Here is a 20,369-nt window from a genome sequence, read left to right as displayed (position 1 = left end):
CTTAATGCTTAGATTTTTGCTAAGTGGTTTGTAGTGTCTCCAATAGGGTGGGATAAGGAGGCAATTTCCTCCCCTTTACTATTGTAACATACCGATTTTCCTAATCAAGTTTCAATCTAGAAATAAACTGATTTCCTATTTCAATTCTTTTGACTATGCATTCCATCAATGGTATAAACTGAAATTTGAAACTTCTTTCAATATACATAACATAATCTATGAGTTTACAAAATGAAATATTTAACTTCATAATCAGCTGAAAGTAAATATTAGATGTTCCTGAGAAGAAATATCAATTTAAGATATTATTCAATGAAAACAATTATCTACTTCTATCTATACAACTAAAATTAAGTAACAGATATGTAATTAAAATAAAACTATTTGCAAATAAAGAGCTTTCATCTTGAAATGAAATAACTAAATATTCAGAGGTTAAAAGAATATACAGTATAATTTGTGAAACTTCTTTTACTTGTTGTCCAAGCCCTAGCATTGGTGAGAGGAGAAGCATTGACATAGGCTTAACCTCCCAACCGTAGACCATTACTTGACCCCACTTATTCTAATTTATTAGAACGGCCCTCCCTACCCCAAGGTCGGGCTTGGGATGTTCATGAGTTCAGCCATCAGAATATTCAGGTGGGTTGAAGTCCCAACAGTTATTCGACAAAATAACTGAAGCCTCTGGACAATCCACAAAGATCTTCAAACCCGATCTCCACCACTCGGCTTGACAACATCCTTCATGAGTGGAACATGCATTATTTATTTTATTATTTATTTAATTCTGATGTCATTCTTCTTTTGTAGATATATCTACACCTCCTTACCATGTTTAGGCCATCAAGCCAGTGATTCCTTGGTGCCTTCAGATTACTTCACATAGAAACTTTACACCTTCTTCACCTTATACTAGCATTTTGCCCTGGTGAATTCCTTCGTGTACTGATTTCATATCTCACTTTCAGTTATTTGTTATATCAAGATGTAATTGATTTCCAACTGGGTAATAACTTTCTTGCCATTGACCTTAATTGATTTAGAGATTTACTACATATTCGAATATTTATATGGTTAAAAGAAATCATCAGACTTATGTATAAATCATTGTAACATTATCACAAAAGAAAAACATCAAACTATTAATGGATTATGACAGACTTCAAGCATTTATCAATGTCATATTACCACAAAAGGAATGACAAACTTTGCAATGGAATATGGCAGACTCTATGTACAGTTCGAGTCTTATTTTCACATGCTATTACTAGAGAAATCATGATTAGAATTGTCGGCTTAAGGATTAAATACTGCATTCATAATATCAAAAGAAAATGTAAATGGTTAGACGAGATTAATCAGAGATATCTTACGTGACTCTCTGTCACCAAATTCTGAGATGAACCTGTGCTTGAATAAATCCGCCAAAACTATTCTGTAACCTGTGGAAGATGATATTGATTTGATTTGAAACAGATTATTATTTGAATAGGGTTCAGTCACTACAATGATAGCTAACAGGAAACTCAATTGCTAAGGAATTAGAGAAGCCAAAGGAGAGTGAATGAAAGAATGTTGATAAACCATAATAAAGATTATGCCTATCTCTACGGCTACCTTGGGTTACAAGATTCAATTCGGAAGTCACTCAATCGACTTAAAAGAAAAGAAAGAAAAGTGGGAAAGAAAGAAAGAAAGAAAATGAGGAGTTTTGAAAATTAATATTATTTTATTATTATTATATTTTCTTGTCTATTCTTATGTGTACGTAATAATAGGGTGGCATCATTGGATTATTAATTTATAATGTAATGGTGTCATCTTATTATCATTTACATATGACCATATTTGAGAATGTAAAATAATATTAATATTTGATAATTCTTAAAGGTAAGAATTTATGTTTATTTTACATTGTTTTATTATAATGTTCCACTTATAGCTCATGCGGTTCCACCATGAAATATGTTGCCAAGTCCTAGTAACCTTGCCAAGTTAGTTTTAGGTCAAACCTGTCGATTTTGATGACTGAACCATTCAACCATCCCCTTCCGATGAACTCGTTTCGCAATGCTTCCCCTCTCTCTTCAGTCTTCATCCTGTAATCATTCAAAACAACATTCTTGCCAAGACATCAATTCAAGATCTATAAATTGCTAATTAAAAATCCTCAAGTGACCGTTAGGAATTCCATCAATGTTAGAATAACTAACTTTACATGCTCATCATATATTTACAACGGCTATAATTAACTAACTCAATTTCACATGATCATAAATAGATTGATACAACGGCTATAATTAACTAACTCACTTTCGTATGATAATTAAATCAATACAACGGCTATAATGAACTAACTCATTTTCACATGTTATAACAACGGCTATAATTAACTAACTCAATTTCATACGAACATGAAGAAATAATTTGATTCAACGGCTATAATTAGTTTTAAAATCCTAGGCCAAAATTTGGGATGTAACAACTATTGTGAATGACACACCCAATGCTTGCCTTCCCTATACTACCTCTAGATGCCCCATCAAAGTTGAGTTTGTATCAACCCTCCTTAGGTGATATCCATTGGCATTCTTGCCTAGAACCAATGAAAATGGGGAGTTTCAATTCTTCCCATTTACTTCTTATTTTGCCATACCACCATGTCATTGAGCTTTCCTTTCTAGATTGGTTAAATCTTCTTATGTTAATAATTTCTATGATACTTGCATTAATCTTATTGATCAATTGCTCTACAAAAAGTTCTTTGTCCTTAAATAATGTTTTGTTTCTTTCCCTTCATGATTCCCAAATCAAAATGGAAGAGGAAATAGTACATAACGGATTATAAATATTGGCTTTGTTAGTATTTGGCCAACTTTGGAATAGACTTAAAATGTTATTGGGTAGAGTAGGACTTCAGCCCATTTGTCCACAAAACTATTGCCAACATTTTGTTGAGTAGTCATAGTTAAGAAGGATATGGCTTGCATTCTCTTGATCGTTTTGCAAAGGAGGCATCTACTTGGGCCTTCATAACCCATTTTAGTAAATCTATCAATAGTGAGAATTTTCTTTTGAATGACAATCCAAGCAAAAAGTCCTACCTTCAGTAGACAATTTTTATCGCAACAGAGTTGCAAAGGAGATTTGTTTTAGGTCTAAGATGTTTATTCATTAGGATGGTGTAGCCATCTTTGGTGTCATATACCCTATTTTGGATCCCACCCAGATCAGTTGATCCAATGTTGAGTTAATGCAAATGCTTCTATTGTTAAGAATCTTCATAAGTTCTTTTTCTATGAAAGAGATGTTGACATTGTCCAAGTTTTTCCATTTCTATTGTAGGGGGAATTCATTAGAATCATATGTTGAATAATCTTTTCCATATATGTCCCATTGAGCTTCTAAAATCCTTTTTGAAGCCTCAAAGTTGTAGAAGCTGGAAATTCTTTCATATCCATCCCAATATTCCTCCCACAATAGTGCCGACTCTCCTCTTCCTATGTTCCATGTTAAATAGTCGTTGATGAGGTTCCTACAATTCATAAGAAAGCTCCATATTCTTGAGTCTTTGGAAGGGTTGGCCAGACGAAACATATTAGAAGGATCATTGCCCATTAAGTAAGTGTTATTTAAAATCTTAACCCACTTAAAATCTCTATTAAAGATCATACCCCATACCAATTTTTCCCCTAAGGCCTCACTCTGTTCTCTAATGTTTTTGGGCCCTTATCCCCTTTCCTCTCTGGGCCTATAAATATTCTCCCAAGCCATTAAAGTTATTTTTTTGTTATCCTTTGAGCTTTGCCAAAAGAATGTCTTAAAGATTTTATTATTTTCATTCCTTTGATTTCTTGGTAGTGGATGCGTGCTAGTTGATGTATGGGAATAGCTGCTAGGACTGATTTTAACATGGTTGCTTTCCTCTACTAGAAAAGCCATTTTTTTCCCCAAGAAACTGACTTCTGCTTAATCTTTTCAATTGTGCTATCCTGTAACTCTTATGCTTGTGTCCAAAGGTAACCTTTAGTATTTACTTGGCAGGTTCCCTATTTTAAAGTTTAAAGCTTTCCATATTTCTTCCCCTAGTTATTTCGTAGTGTTAAAGCAGAATACTTCTGATTTGGAATTTTTTTTTTCTCGACCTAATGCCAATGTATAAATATCTAGAATGCTCTTAAAAGCTTTTTTCTTCCTCCACTGTTCCCTTTCCATAGAGTATTGTATCATGCACAAATCGTTGATGTGTAGTGGGTTTTATATTACTTGTTATGCTAACTCTCTACACTAGTACCCTCTTCCTTCAACTTACTTATGGTTCTATCAAGGCTTTTGCCATGATGATGAATAAAAAGGGTAATAGAGGATCTCCTTGTCTAAGACCTCTAGAGGACCCAAAAAACCCTTTTGGGGTTCCATTAATAATAACAAAGAATTTAGGTGTAGATATGCATTCAAAATTGAGGGTTGCCCATTGTTTGGAGTTACCAAAATTTTCTAAAACTTTGCATAAGAATCTCTAATCTACATTATTACAAGCCTTATTGATGTCTAATTTGATAAGTATGTTAGGTTCCTTATTTTTTTTGAATGGAGTGAATAGCCTCTTGGGCAATAATGACCCCATCATAGATTGACCTTCCTGGTTTAAAACTTGTTTTTTCCTCACTAATGATATCAAGAAGGAATTTCCACATTTTGTTCGCCTTCGTCTTAGTGAGCAGTTTATATATAGTATTGCATAGTGATTTTGGTCTGAAATCATTTGGATTATCTACTTTCTCCTTTTTGGGGATAAGAGCCACAAAAATATTATTAATCTCTTGGAGGAGATTCCCTGCATTTTTTATCCCTTTTAGGGAAGCAGTAACCTCGTCACCTATAAAATGCTAACACTTTTTCAAAAAGAAAGTAGAGAACCCATTAGGTCCTGGCGCCTTCTTTGCACTCATTTGTTTTAGAGCTATTTCCTTGTTTTTTTGTGAATTTTGCAGTTAACAACTTATTTTGTTCAGAGGAGATCATTTTAGGAATGTTTCTTACCATTTGATCTTACTGATTGAGATTAGACCCTTTAAAATTATTTAATAGTGTATCAAAATATTTTACAGCAAGGTCAAATATGACCCTACGGTCTTCTATGATTTTCCCATTACTGTCCTTAATACTGTTAATTCTATTAGTGTTTCTACAAATTTTTGTACTGTTGTAAAAGAATTGTGTATTTTAATCTCCCATCTCTAGCCATGTCTCCCTCGATTTTTGGCGCTAGAAGAGGTCCTCTTTGGCCAAAATCTCCTCATATTTTAATTTGAAATCTTTTTCTTTAAGATATAAATCCTCATTCATTCCTTTATCTATAACTTCTCTGTCACGTATTTTTAGCTCTTCTTTTAATGTGCGTGTTTTATTGAAAATATTCCCAAACACTAATTCCATGCTAAGAGGTTATTCTTAATAACTTTCAATTTAGTATTTACACAAAACATTTTAGAAACTTTTACTTTTGTTTCCTTCCACCATCCGTTAATTAATGATAAAAGATTTTCATTCATGAACCACGTGTTCTAACTTGAAAGAGCACCTCATCAAAGATGATTCCTCTACTATAGATAATTGTATTGGGCAATGATCATAGCCAGAATAGGGAATAATTTTAGCCAATAAATTAAAAGGAAAAGCCGCCCAACTGCCTCTAATAAAAAATCTGTCCAATTTTTCAGCTATGTTTCTAAATCCTTGTCTTCTATTATTCCATGTAATTTTATCCTCCTCAGTATGTACTTCAATTGGGTTGTTCTTATAGACCCATTCTTTGAAGTCTTGGTTGTTGCAAGGATTTTGTTTAATTCTCCCCCATTTCTCTTTAGGGTCAAGGATATCGTTGAAGTCACCCCCAACAACATAAAACTGCTCTGAATAAGTTTTGGAGAAAGCTTTTGTCTCTGACCAAACTCTTCTTTTCCCTAGTTTTGGTGAGAGTTCAGGCTTAATTGGTTTACTAGTTGAAATGTTTCCATATTTTGATTTTAAGAGTTTATCCTATCAATAGAACTATATATAATAAAGCTCGCTTTAGATTCATTGGACCTCTTGGTTCCCAAAACTGCAGATTGGAAATCCAAGAGCTTGCCACTTCTCCGATAGGATTTCGTAATCAGTTATGGCCAACGAACGAGAATCACTTTGATTCCCCTACACTTTAGGCTCCACTACACCTAGGCGGGTAGACCTTCTCCTCAAACTTGATCACTTGGTTCAGAACTTTTCTAAAGTGAATTTAAGCTTTGGAGAGTTCTTTAGTTGGCAAAGTCCTTGAACTCAAACAAAATGAAACTGAATGCTGACTAGTAAAAAATGGTTAAACTGAATGAATTTTTTGTATAATGTTTGTAACTAATGGATTTGATGCTTGTAAGAAGGAAATTATAGATTTTCTGACTTCAATAATAGAAAGACTAGTGCCTATGCTCATCCGGGCAACAAAGTCAACCACAATGAAGATTTTCACGTAAAACTTTATAAAATTCTACGCACTTATGCTGTCAACAATTAAATAATCAAGATGCAACAGATCAAATATATATGCAATCTTAAATAAGTCCAGATTGAATTTTAACTCCTCTAGTAGGGAGACAAATTGGACACAGATACAAAAACAATTTGATATGTCATTAAATCTATGATGATCATGTTGGAGATGCTAAATGACTGCGTCCATTATCTGATATTAAAATTGTATATAGAATTTGAAAAATGATTATAAAAGATGAATCATCTGCAGCTTAATTCTCCATGCCTTTTATTGACTAACAAACGACTTTTATTTGATTACTAAAATGAAATAATTGAACTCATATTACAAAGTCATATTATTGCTCCTTATTTCTCCTTACAAGTATAAAATACTTATCAAATATATATTTTACATATGTATATCTCATTTTTGAATGTTTTTCAATGTTGAATATCCATTTGTTATCAAATATATATTATACATATGTATATCTCATAAACATGAAATAAGGTGTCATTTCCTTTATGAAAGGATATGTCTTTTCTATTAAACATAAAACTTAAGTAATCTTACCTAATACTTAACTTTGCACTTTTGTTTTGATATTATTAAACATGAAATAAGGTGTCCTTTCATTTATGAAAGGATATGTCTTCTCTATTAAACTGTACATCTTATAATTTAATAAAACTTAAGTAATCTTACCTAATACTTCAGTAAGTCAAGAGTTTTGTGCCTTATGAAATTCATATGGCTGAGGCTGGGGCTTTTCTGTTAGAGGCGTCAACAGTAATCCGGTTACTTAGTTACTTAAAAAAGATTGAAAATATGTAGGATCATCATTGGCCGAAAACTATGAAAGGAGAGGCTCTTAATCGAAGGAAGAAAACATGGATGAAGCAAAACATTAAATGGTTGGCTAAATGGAACATCAAGTTACAAGATTGCCCAAATACAAATGCTAACATAAGAAAGTTTGTCAGAGGGAAGTTTCACAATGCCATGTGGAACAATAATATAGGTAGAAAAAAGCCTATTATATTAAAGAATTTAATCCAATTGGGGAACTTTGCAAAAAAGCATACCTTGGGGCTGCTATTAAAGGAAAGGCAAGGTTATTAGTGGCACAATTGAGGACGGATCTCATCACCTCAGGTGCGAGACGGGAAGATGGAAGAGGCCCAAAGAGACTTCGGAGTAGAGAATTTGCATATTTTGTAGGTCTGGAGTGGTTGAAACGTAATGGCATTTTCTCTCAGAATGCGTGGCATACGACAACATTCGATCTCTCTATGATGTCATCTTGAGGGCAAACAACATGCATAGTTTGAAAGGGGATAAGATAAAGCAGACTGCTAGTTTTTTGGTTAAGATACATACCAAAAGATTAGATATGGAAAGTAATTCAGAAATTATCTAGTGTGGTTTCTCTTCAGTCTTTTAGACTGCTCTGGTCTCGTGGATGTGATTAAAAAGAATTCATTCATTCATTTTGGATGCATGCTCATGTCCAAACTTTGCCACTGTGACTGCTAGGATTTGCCACTCGTTCCTGAATGTGAAGACGAGTGGTTTGTCAACTATGTCGCCATGATCGTTACCACTCCACTGATGTTAATACTTTCTCTTGCGTGCAAATCATGAAATAGAAACTGCAGACTTGAATGCTTTGAGTGCTATGCCCATCCTTTTAACCGTATCATTTTACATGTCTTTTCTCCACTACTGACTCGTCTCTAGTATCGTTCTCTCTATTTTTTTGTTTTTATTGGTCATTCCAACCTTGGTAGATGAAGATATGTAGTCACCATTCACCACTGTATGCTCTTGAATATAGACTTGCACGTGAATTGGTGTTATAGTTGGGTTTGTTATTTGGTAGTTCAATGTTAAATAACCATTCTCTACGACACAAAAACTCTAAAATATGCAGATGACATTTTACTTTTAAGTATTTGAGCTTTTTTTCATAACAGATTTATACGTTTATTCATGTGTGTCTTGCATCGCGTTCCTGAGATTCATTTCTTTTGCTAATACATGGTTATCGTATATGATGTATTCCTCTGCCACCGTTGTGTATTGGTATCAAATATTTGTTTATTGCCACTGCAATTGGAATTCGTTCGCACTTTGACAGGTCTCCATTGTTGATGATGTGGCTAGAATTATTTGACATAAAGATATAGCATATCACCGTTCCATTAGTTTGTATATGGCCATTCTATCAATTGGTAACAACCTTATATGGCAGGCTCTTCTAAGTCCAGCATCAACTTAAGACATTCATCTACTACTTGAACCATGTGTTTCATCGGGATACATATTCATCATATCCTTTAGAGCAAAATACTGTTGTATTTTAATTTGTGTAAACTGCTGAGGATTTATGGAATTGCAAGTTGGATCCATCTTCATTGGCAATTTATCTTCACTTATATTACTATGTGTTATCACCAAATCTTGGTTTCAATTGTCCTAGTGTCCCTCATGCTATGGTGATCAGGAATGTAGAAATGTGGGCTTCAAAGCCTTTTGATTCTGTCTTTTCTTTCAATTCACTTCTAGACTTAAAAATAATGGGTACCCCTAGGGTGATACTTGTTTTGTTGCTACTCCTTCATTGACTTCCTATATATTGTTCATTTATGAAAATGTGTTAATCATGACCCAATGATTGTACATGGAGATTTTGTCGTGTCCCATCCTTAAGAAAATGCTTTCTTGTCACCAACTTGGACACTTGTTGTGTACGACAGGGAGTCACTAGAATCTGCTGCTGTAGTTATTTGAGATTGCATATTCTTTTATGATGATTATTTGTGTTGGTTGTAATGGTGCATGCAATGAGCCTTCTTCATCCACCATTCTTCTTATCATCTTGCTTTTGTATCCACATTTGTACACAGTATTTCCCTGTATATAGGAGCCATTGTAATATGTTATTTCTAGCAAACTTAACTCTGTTCATTGCCTTTCTTGACAATAATTGTTTCATTAGGGCATGTTAATCAGGTGTTATGGAAATCATGTATAATCCATCAAACACAATGTATATTAAATCTCCATCATTGATTCTCCAATGGAAGCTCTAGATTGGGCTCCATCACAACTTAATATGGACTTGGGGTTGCACCATTTAGGGTTGATGTAAATTTTTAGTTTTAGATACGACCTTACCAATCTCAGGATTCTCTGAAAACAAAGGTTTGATAATGTAGGTTATGCTTTTGATTCTTAAATAATAGGCTTTAGTGATTTAACTGAGATATCCATGCCTACAACCATTTTGACATCAGATTGCCAAATTTCTCAAATTTCCCAATTTTATTAGCAATATCTATTATAATGGAGCATTGAATTAGTTCTATAGGCATATTAGTAAGGATAATCCACCTAGTAATTTCTACTTAATCTACAGGGATAGTGTCAAAATGTTACAAGCTAGGGTTGTCATTGCACCAAAAGATCAACCTATTAATGCCCGAGACAATCACTAAACTTATAAAAACCAAGAGGCGGTTAAGCCATGTCATGAATTCCAAAGGGGAATGTTGGTGGTTAGTCCAACAACCCCCTCTCAGTAGTATTACTCAAGGGATTTGAACCTGTGACCAAGCTCTGATTCCACTTGTTACAAGTTAGGGTTGTCGTTGCACCAAAAGATCGACCTGTCAATGCCAAATACAATTACCAAACTTATAGAACAAAGGAGGCAGTTAAGCCATGTCATAGATTCCAAATAGGAACAATGGCGGTTAGTCTAACATGAAATTAGCACACTAGTCCATAAACAGAAAGTATTCCTTTTTGAAAGCAGAGACATTTCCTTGAGGAATTCCTCTTCAAGTGTAGTATCATAGCAATATAATTACATGAAATTATCTTTAAAGATTGGTACTTACTATTTGGTTGAATTGATTTTTCAACCAATTTGCAACCTCCTTTGTCGAGCAATCCAACCCCAACCATCAAGCAAAGAGCCCGTGGCTTTTGCAATAGTTGAGCATTCCTTTAGTATGCTTTTTCTCCATGGTCATCATCATTGTATCTTCAGATGGTAGGTTTGTGTTTCTTTATGGGAGATTAGCCGTATTGTGCTTTGATATTGGAGGTCCCTAGATTTGGCATTCATATTGCCTTTTTGAGACTTTTTCCTGGGGTTTTGACTTAAATAAGTGCTAGGCTCATGCAAGCTACTACTGTTCTAATGGGATATGTTTTGAGGTAAATTATGAGATATTGGGCAATTGTCATTCTTGGGATGGATCAAAGGGATGCTTCGGGTATTTCTGGTGCCTAGGGCAACTTTGTTTGCCCTTGTTGCCAATGAGGGTGTTCTAAGGATAAAGGATTTATCCATAGGTCTTCATTTATATTCCTTCTATCTTCCCTCCTGGCTTTTTTTTTATAACCCTTTGCCATCCATTCTCCATTTCCATCCTTTGCTAGTAATTTGGCTCATAGGCACCCTAGAAACCTTGTGCCATATATTCTAAAGATATTGTTGTCTTTGATAGATGGTTCCTTGCGAGTTCCTTCTTCTTCAATCTTTCAAAGATAATGCCCTTGCCCTGATTTTCTTGATAGAGATTCTTAGTAATTAAAGGAGTGGCCAAAGCACTAAATTTATTGCCATTAGCTCTCTAATTCGAATGCTGCTCAACCCTAATTGTTGCTTGATTATTAGGGTATCGTGTGTTTATTTGTGGTGAAATTCTGATTAAAAGTTCACTACCATCCATTGACATTTTTTTGAGTTTTGTGTTTTTATTTGTGTTACTTGGGGATGTGTTTCCAGCAAAATTTAACCTGTCCCTGTTTTCGGGACATCCTGGAAACCGTTCCCTTGGCTGTCCCACAAAATCAATGTTTCAGTTTAGATAATTTGTTTGATTTTCACTCTCATGTGAACTCTAAAGTTAAATTATTTAACACAAACATTATATGTGAACTCTAAAGAATTTGTTTTGTTGTTGTAATTTGCAACTCTTTTGTTTCGGAGATGTATGATTATTGAATTTTTTCAGAATAATACTAATAGAAATGCTAGTACCAATATCATAAATGAAATTGATTGGAATTATCAATTCAGTGATCACAAATTTATTTCCACCTTGACATTAGATTAGTTGCAGCAGTAGCCAGAAGAATTCCAACACCCAATCCAAAGTCGGCATCCTCCAATGTGAAATGCAGCCTGTATAGAATTAATGCTGCCTAGACTTCTCCTGTCAATGCCAAAAATCAGATTGCTCCAACAATGGTTTCTAACGCTGCTTGTAAGATGTAACCACAGCCCTTAAAACTTGCTGTTTGGTGGCAGTAACAGTAGCAAAGGGCAGTAAGAAAGAAACACCCAATCTAGGTAGAAGTTGCAGCAGAATAGACGCTAAACTCCCATGTAGATACAATTTACCATAAACTCCCATCTCCAAATGTTTTGCTCAACAGCACCAATTACTGTATGGAAGACGTCTACAAATTCAGATTTCCAAACTCAGAATTTAGTCCACTATACCTCGGCAGTGGTAAACACCAATCAATTCTTTTCTCAGCCACAGACAGTACAGCATGAGAAGACACCAAAATCTCAGTCCAAATCCATTATACTTAAGCAATGGATTGAAAATTCACAAACTTAGAAATTCTCACAGGAGACAATAAAACGAAAACAGACAATTGGATGATGAATTCTCATAATGGGAGCCATATTTATAAGCCTTTTTTGTTTTTATACTTAGGCACATAATATAATTTTATAATTTCCTTTTGGCTTCCAAAAACGTCCATTTGAAGCATATCATGATATTCTGACACACAAGGTCATTGTTTCTTGTGCCCAAGATTTAAAACTTTTCAACTTAGTTCCAACAAGTTATGACACTAAGGTAGCCGACATACAATACCAGCAAAAATAGCAACCTCACCATATTTAGTTGAATAACAATAATAATTCACCCATCTTGCAAAAATGACTATAGAAGTATCAAAATCAAGATCTAGCAACACTAGAGTGATTTTGATGAAGATAAACATTGAATGAACTTGACAGGGTGACTTACTATGAATAGGTGCTCCCTCGAAGATTCTTGGAGCCCAAACTAGAAGCCAAAAATAAAAACTGAGAGCATCACTCAACTCCTCTAACTCAACTAAGCTCGTCGAAACCAACTGTTGACTTACTATAAATAGTACGTCCCTCAAAACATAGGCAAAACTCACCATAGGCCACTGGAAAGCCTAAGAACTCCACAATTGAGACCTTCAAATCCCATTGTTAGCCCACAAGGATCGTGATGATGAACTGACCAAGGCAACAACAGGAACCTACAAAGAATGGGGACATTACTTTTTATAATTGATATAAGCATGCTTTTTTCATGTTTTATATGAATATTTAAAATTTTCCTATGTATTTAAAAAGAAGTTCCCTATTTTTTATATAGTTGTTCCCAATGCCATCCCCTATTGTCCCCTGCTCCCAGGAAAACAAATTTGTCCCGAAAACCCGTTTCCTTGTCCTTTCGTCTCAGAAACCTGGGGTAACATAGGCTTTATGAATCTGGTATAGTTAATGATGTGAAATGCTAACCAATTTAGATTCTTATTTGTTTATTAAGTTTACTTATTCTCCTACAAACAATCATGTAGCGGTTAGTAAGGAAATACAAGTAGGGAGGGCAGATAAAGGTTTCCCCTCTAAGTAGACCACTCCATGTTGGATTGATGACATGTTCTTGACATTTGTCGGCCAAGGGGGGTTGTATCACACCCATGGGCTTAGTTGAAACTTGAGATAACTTTGTGAAGGTGACAGATTGTGCTTTCCTCTGCAATCTTTACAATGGTTGGTTTTAGAAGTGAACTAAAGGATGGAAGCAATCATTTATGGGTTAAGAAGGAGACACAAGTTGAGAGGGCAGATATGGGTTCCCCTTCTATGTAGACCTCTCCACATTGGATGGACATGTTCCTGTCACTTGTGGGCCAAGGGATGTTGTACTACACCCTTGGCTTGGTTGTGGTGTGCTCTCTTCTTGAACCCCTACTATGGTTGGTTATTGTAAATAAAACAATAAATTAGATATATAAATGAAATTTAATTTAATTTAATTGCTTAGTTGCTTTTAAGTTCCAGTAAATTCAGGTATACCCCAAGTAGGGGATAAGCTCAAAAAATCAGTGACTTTGAAATGCATTCCCTGTCCCGGAAACCTAGGTTAACATAGATTATTTCAATAAATTAATGAAGGCATTTCATCATTTTTATTGGTATGGTTGACATCATTAATATGATGCAATATCCCCTACCAAGTTCATATCACTCCTTTTAATGGAGATAATCATTTAGAAAGTCAAATAATATGGTATTGAAGCAACATGAGAAAAGGCATCTTGGAAATCAATCCTCTGTGAATATACCTCCATATTACCCTATGATTTCAGGAAAAAGAGACTGAATCAGTGGAAACTTGCACTAGATTTAATTTAGCATTCAATATCTTATCAATGAGATGTTTATCATTTATGCGTTATCCACATCAATACCAGCACCAGATGAATAGAATTTAAATGTAGGGTGGAAATTGTTGATTGTGAATAGTACAAGAGATGCATAATAATTGTGCACTGGAGTTGATCTATCTCATCCAAAATTTATCTTAAACCAAAAGAAACTTTTCTGCACCTAGGTGAAGGGCAATACTAGACTTCTTTATATAAGAATGCTTGCTTGCATTGCAATGTAAATATTTCATTGCATGATCTAAAATATATTTGAATGAACCAAATATTCTGGAATAAATTAGATCAATATTTGGGTTAAAATGTGTTATGAGTTTTCTGACATCATTTTTTTTGGTTTTTTTAATGCAATATTTTAGGAGGCTACATCGGTGCGCTGGAGCAGTCTTCCTAGAAAGACATCAAAGCTTTACTTTGCTATGCGAGGTGTGTTTTGATTCTATTATTTTAGCTTACTTCCATATTGGCACTTGTCTTTCTTATTTCATAGTCACCCCCCATTAAGTTGACGTCTTTGATAAGTAGGACATTTTTTGCAGCAAGTGAAATTGTGATATTGCTATCAGGATTCAACTGTGTAACTCTTGAGTTAAACTCTTTGACCCATGTTTCATAAGGCACAACACTCGCTGAAGGTCTTACAAATGGGGTGCAAGCTAAGTGGGCTTAACCATTGAGGAAACTCCATGATTAAGCGTGCTTGGGCTACACATAAATATTTCAATATTTATCTGATTTTTCTCTCATACTTCTTGTGTGCTCCATGATATCAAGGACTTTCAATGAAAGTTGAAAGGAATTAAGTTGTTGTAAGGAATTAATTTGTGTATTGATCTCAAGTGAATCTCTAAATTGATACTTGATCTAGTTGATCAGTTGTACATCTTGGTTTATCAGACTAAGGAATATGTTAAGAGTGAAGACATACCATTAAACTCATAGAAAGAAATCTGAGCAAAGCAGAGGTCCTTTGTTGGATTCTAAATAATAGAAATAGGTGTTCTGGGCGAATTGTACATTCTTGTCACATGCCACTGGAAGCATTCCCTACATTGGCAGTTTCAACTGGTCTGAACAATGTGATTTTTTAAACTCTTGATGATAGATAATTATAAAACTCTCATTATTGAATACCGTTTATCAATCAAGTTCAGTAACAGTTGAAAACATTCTAGATGTGCTAAATTAATACAAACAAGGGCCTGAATAGAAGCTTGATTGGTTCTTCTATCTAACTGCTTAGGAAGATTATTGAAATTTAAAATCTTTTAATGACTCATATGATGATTTCTTAGCACAATTACACCCCTTGGGTTTGAATTCAAGAACCTCTGGAGAAGTTGTCATGAATTTAAAAGCATCTACTTATGTTCAAGAGTTGTTTTGAGATAGAAGATGATTGCACAATTTAGAATTGTTGAGATAACAGTCAATTGTGAGCAAAATTGCACAGCAAGTTTGATTGGTTCTTCTATCTTATTGTGTAGGAGGATTGATAACATTCTAAACCTTTTTAATGACTCATTTAATGAATTCTTAGCTTAGTACACACCTTTGGTTTCAATTCAGGAACTTTTGAAGAAGTCAACATGAATTTAGAATCATCTTAACTATAGCCAGAGTGATTTGACTTAAATTGTGTGCAATAAGCAAGCTATCAACAACAAGTTTGATTTATTCTTCTATCTTATTGTGTAGGAGGATTATTGATATACTAAATCTTTTTAATTACTCATTTTGATTAATGGCATAAATACAACCCTTGGGTTTCAATTCAGGAACCTTTCGAGAAGTCATACTTAACTCAGAGTCATCTACCTATTGCCAAGCGTGGTTTTTGGTAGAAGATGACTTCACAATTTAGAATGGTTGAAAAGAGCAGATAATTTTGTGCAACCAGCAAGTTTTCCATAACAATTGTTTTGGCATGAGTTATGATACTGTTTCTTCATATGTTGTTCCTGGTCTTGAACCTTTTTGACATTTGGTTTCTTTAGAGCTAACTCTTGTGTTTATCTCTGTTTCTTTGTGTGCCTGATTCATTTGTTTGCTTACTTTTATTGCTTGCTGTTGGAAGTAAGGATGCTGGAATTGGATGGCACACCGTTCAATGGATGTGGCTTCAATTTATTATTGACTGTGAAGTTACAAGGCGCGTGTTTCTTTATTCTAATTCACTTGTTAGATATAATGTGGTGTTTGTAAATTTCTTGTATAACCAATGAGTCGTATGCCTACAAAGGATATTGTAACATTATGTCTAACATAATATTGTACCCAATACCATCCGTAATGATTAAACAAGAGACAACTCCAATTTGTTCACAAAAGTTTTTATGAAGAGGATTAGTAAATAGAGCAATATTCTCAGAAGTGCATTGATGGAGAGAAATATCATCAATCTGAACCAACTACTGTATGCAATGCATAGACTGATGGCTTGATTTGTCATTGATGTCAAACATAGTTGCAGAAATAAAAAAGCTTTTGCAAAGAACCCGTACAAGATTTTCACAGTGGAATTTGAGTTTATAATGGTTTGCAGACGTCGGTTTTTGGTACAAACTCAAATCATAATTCTGTAGTGTACAGAAGTGAATTTCGTTTTTGATCTGTGCATTCAATCATTTCTATGCTTTTTTTAAGAAATCGAATCTGAGTATGCGGTCTGATTCAGTCAATTATTGAGTTTTCTGTTGTATATGAGTGCACAACAATATAGAATGAATGAGGAAAGGAAGTCACCTGAATGGATGTGTAAACTTGTAATCTTTCATGCAAATAGAAAATGGTTGTAATCAAACCTTTGTATCAACATCATTGGTCTCAAAAAATCTTTGATCCGCAAATGAATTTTGGAAATGCAAATCTTCAGTCCGTATGTGGCATAAGGTATTCGTCAGATTGTAATTGACTGCTATAAAGAATCGATTGAAAGCCTTTCAGGTGCTCTCTAAAGAATCAGACTTGGTGTGGAATAGCATGCTTTTAAAGATGTTATTGTGAATCTTTATTCTGGGCCAAGAAGAGTACAGAAATATTCCATGAACTCTATCATAGACATTGAACATTTCTAATTACAATTGAAATATTTTGTCAATAATGTCATTTCATAAGGCTGGAAGGAAGATCAAATGGATTAGAAGAAAGTTTGGTAAAGAAATATAAAGTTGCATGAAAGTTTTGTGGCTTAGATAAAAAGCCACAAGGGCTGGGAGTAGGCAGATGGAAGGTGCAGTTAAAATTGGTTGTAGCATCTCTAAAACTTCCTAACTATATGCATTTTGATTTGGTTGATCCTTTTGGAGACTTTTCATAAAAGTTCATTCATTTGAGCGATTTGGCTGTTTGCAATGTCTTATGTGAAGAACTTATAATTTGAGTATGAAGAGATATCGTTAGAATATCTTTGGATAAGACTTATGATTGTGACACAACCATAAGAACGAAGAAAGGAGGTAATTCTTTTGAAGGACTGATAATAAGAATGTAAGGATGTTTTAATTCCATTTTTCCAGTATTAGGATGTTCTATAACTGCTGATAAGTATTGATAAAGATTTCACTGTTAAGGTGGAAGACTCATATTTTCAGGTGCAAAGATATTCAAGAGTGTTTCATTGAAATAATATTCAGTTTGTGTAAATTCAGATCAGAAAATTCTGATAAGGTTGTTGACATTCAGATTGATAATTTGATTTGTCTGGTTTTCTATTATTGTAAATGGTGCATCTGAAGTATAAATCAATAATATATTCTGTTTGCGACTGATGCCGAGTTGGTGCTCAGGCTGATTGAGTGGGTGCTCAAATTTGTGAAAGAGTTGACTTCTTAGTGTTGGTGCCCTAAAACATTGTAATTGGAATTAACCATGAGCTGGATCAGGACGGTACATCCTAGAAGCATTCCTCACCGTGGTTTTTCCCATCCTGGGTTTCCATTTTAACTCTTTAATACTATCTTTATTGTGTGGTGTTTCTTTTCAGTTTTTGGTTGGATGCTTTCATTTCAGCATTCAGTTTAAAAGCAATTCAGCAAAGGATTTAATTTAGTAAAGTTCTAAGATTTATTTACTACTGATTCACCTCTGCACCCTTTCAGTAGTAAATCTGCGTTCTACATGAACCTCAATAAGTGTGGTGCAAGCATGATAAATTTGGTACTTACATTAACTACAAGAAATGGTTATATATTCTAGGAAGCATGTTGAGCAAGCAGAGTATACTGAGAGTGATTTCATTACTGCCATGTCGATTATTGAGCTTTGAGGCAACTTTGGGATGGATGGAAGCTGAACATGAAGCAGTTGCGCATACATGAGGCATGAGTCATGAGCAAGGATTGTTCCATATGTTTTGTTCATTTGCTGGACTTCAAAACGTTTTGGCTATTTGGTATTTAGTTTATTTATTTTAAAGAACTTGTTATTGTAACACCTGGACAGACATGATTTGATATCCATCTCAGAACCCGTGATGTCAATTTACATTTGTTCCTTTAAACATTTTCCATCATTTAAATATCAATTTCAAAATATAATATGACAGCTCAGTGTAGCTTAACTTTTGTGCATTTGAATTTTGAGTTATTCAGAGGATAACTGGCAGACCTTCTCATACAATCATGCTTGTATTGTCAATGCAGTTGTACAAATGTTTGAACAAATTGAGGGTCGGGAGCCCGGTGATCTGTCATCCACAGATATGCCATCTATACTTAAGATGCGGAAAAAGATCTGTGAAGAACAAGTACGTTATATGATTTTTAAAAAGTTTATATTCAACCAGCAATATAATAGTCAATTACAACTAGAATATTTCTATAAGAGGATGTGCTGCATACAATAGTTTTGAACTTTCATGTGCAGGATGCTACTGATTGCTTGCACAATATTTTAATATCATATTATGAAACCTTGAAATTATAGCATGTTTGTTTCTCTCATACTTATCAGCATGCTTTTATAGCTGCACTCCTCTGTTCAACACTAACTGCCTTACTGTGCTTTCTCTTTCTGACTACAAATTACAAATATGGATCCTTACATAAAGATATAACTGACTACACCATAGATTTCATCTAAATTATGATGGAAAATCTTGTGAGGCAAACATTAGACACTGCAGCAAAGAAGTAAATCAATTAGTTTCTGCAGGAGTTTGCTGAATCTCGAATACCAGATCTTCTTTTGCAAAGAATTGTTGATGCTGGAAAGAGAGAACTCCCTCCTGTTTGTGCTATTGTGGGGGGCATCCTCGGGCAGGTATATGCTTATTCACTTTTAAAGAAGGTTCATAAGCAGCAAGCTTCTTTGAGTGAACTTTTTTCACATTTTTATATTATATCAATATTTCTGTTATAAACTATATAAAACCTAGAATTTTTGGAAATTATAGAATATCTGAAATTGTATGCCATTGATAACAATGTTACATATTTTCTCTAATGTCATTTATAGTTTACATCATTGAATTAACTTGTGTAACGTGGAACTCATTGGAGTGTAACAGTGCAATGATGTTTGTTTGTTGAACCCGTCAAGTTTTACATGATCCTTAACTTTACAATGCCAAAGGAAGAACATGAAATGTTCATAAAATATATTAATTTATAAAATTATTGCATTTCATTTCCCATTGCATGGATTTAACTAATGATACTGTGGATTTCTTGTTGAACAGGAAGTCATTAAGGCAATGTCCTGCAAGGGTGATCCGCTGAAGAATTTTTTCTTCTTTGATGTAATGGATGGAGGGGATAATAGAGGAAGTATCTATCGGAGACAAAAACTGAGTTTATTCTTCAGGGATATATGTCAAAATTGTATGCTATCTTACTGTTACGTGAAATTAGAATAAGCTCTTTTGTTTAATGGAACATTTTTTTGTCACAATTTCACATGATGTGTGTAACATAGAGGTGTGGCAGAGATGCAGCTGCAAGCTTCTAAATCAAATGTCGGTAGCACAGGCAGTGGACCTTCAAATTGAGAATACAAATTACCAAAATAGTGTATCTAATACCTTGTCCCCGTTACTGCTTCCTTGTTTTCATGGTTTCCAACTGAATATAGGATGCAAAGAAATGGTCAGCTCTAGGAGTAATGTAGTAGATCGTGCACATTTAGATAATATGTGCAAGGATGGCAAATTTCACAGTGAGATTAACCTCGCTAAAGTAATAGCTTGAGACTGTTAATTGATATTAAAGGAAAATCATTTACTTCAATACTTTTTCAGACTCAATTAATTTTTGTTTCGTAGAAAATATTTAGTATAACTGCAGTAAACTAAAATTTCAACTTACAGAATGGACATGATAAT

General features: G+C 34.3%; 1 pseudogene across 1 annotated transcript in view; it reads left to right on the top strand.

Annotated features, from left to right (window-relative positions):
* The window catches only part of LOC149556972 (SUMO-activating enzyme subunit 1B-1-like), a 201,552-nt pseudogene extending 181,613 nt beyond the window's left edge, over nt 1-19,939 (top strand). The window contains exons 7-10 of the transcript XR_016364820.1: nt 14,407-14,473; nt 18,691-18,794; nt 19,202-19,309; nt 19,728-19,939. The product of XR_016364820.1 is annotated as an SUMO-activating enzyme subunit 1B-1-like (transcript). The remainder of the gene's footprint in view (nt 1-14,406; nt 14,474-18,690; nt 18,795-19,201; nt 19,310-19,727) is intronic.
* Nucleotides 19,940-20,369: the final 430 nt, after the last annotated feature.

Source organism: Cupressus sempervirens, chromosome 5 (genome assembly GCF_028749045.1).
Source record: "Cupressus sempervirens isolate cs-2001-9-10 chromosome 5, ASM2874904v1, whole genome shotgun sequence".
NCBI lineage: Eukaryota > Viridiplantae > Streptophyta > Pinopsida > Cupressales > Cupressaceae > Cupressus > Cupressus sempervirens.
Note: the sequence above shows the minus strand (reverse complement) of the source record. Positions and strands in the feature narration are given on the sequence as shown.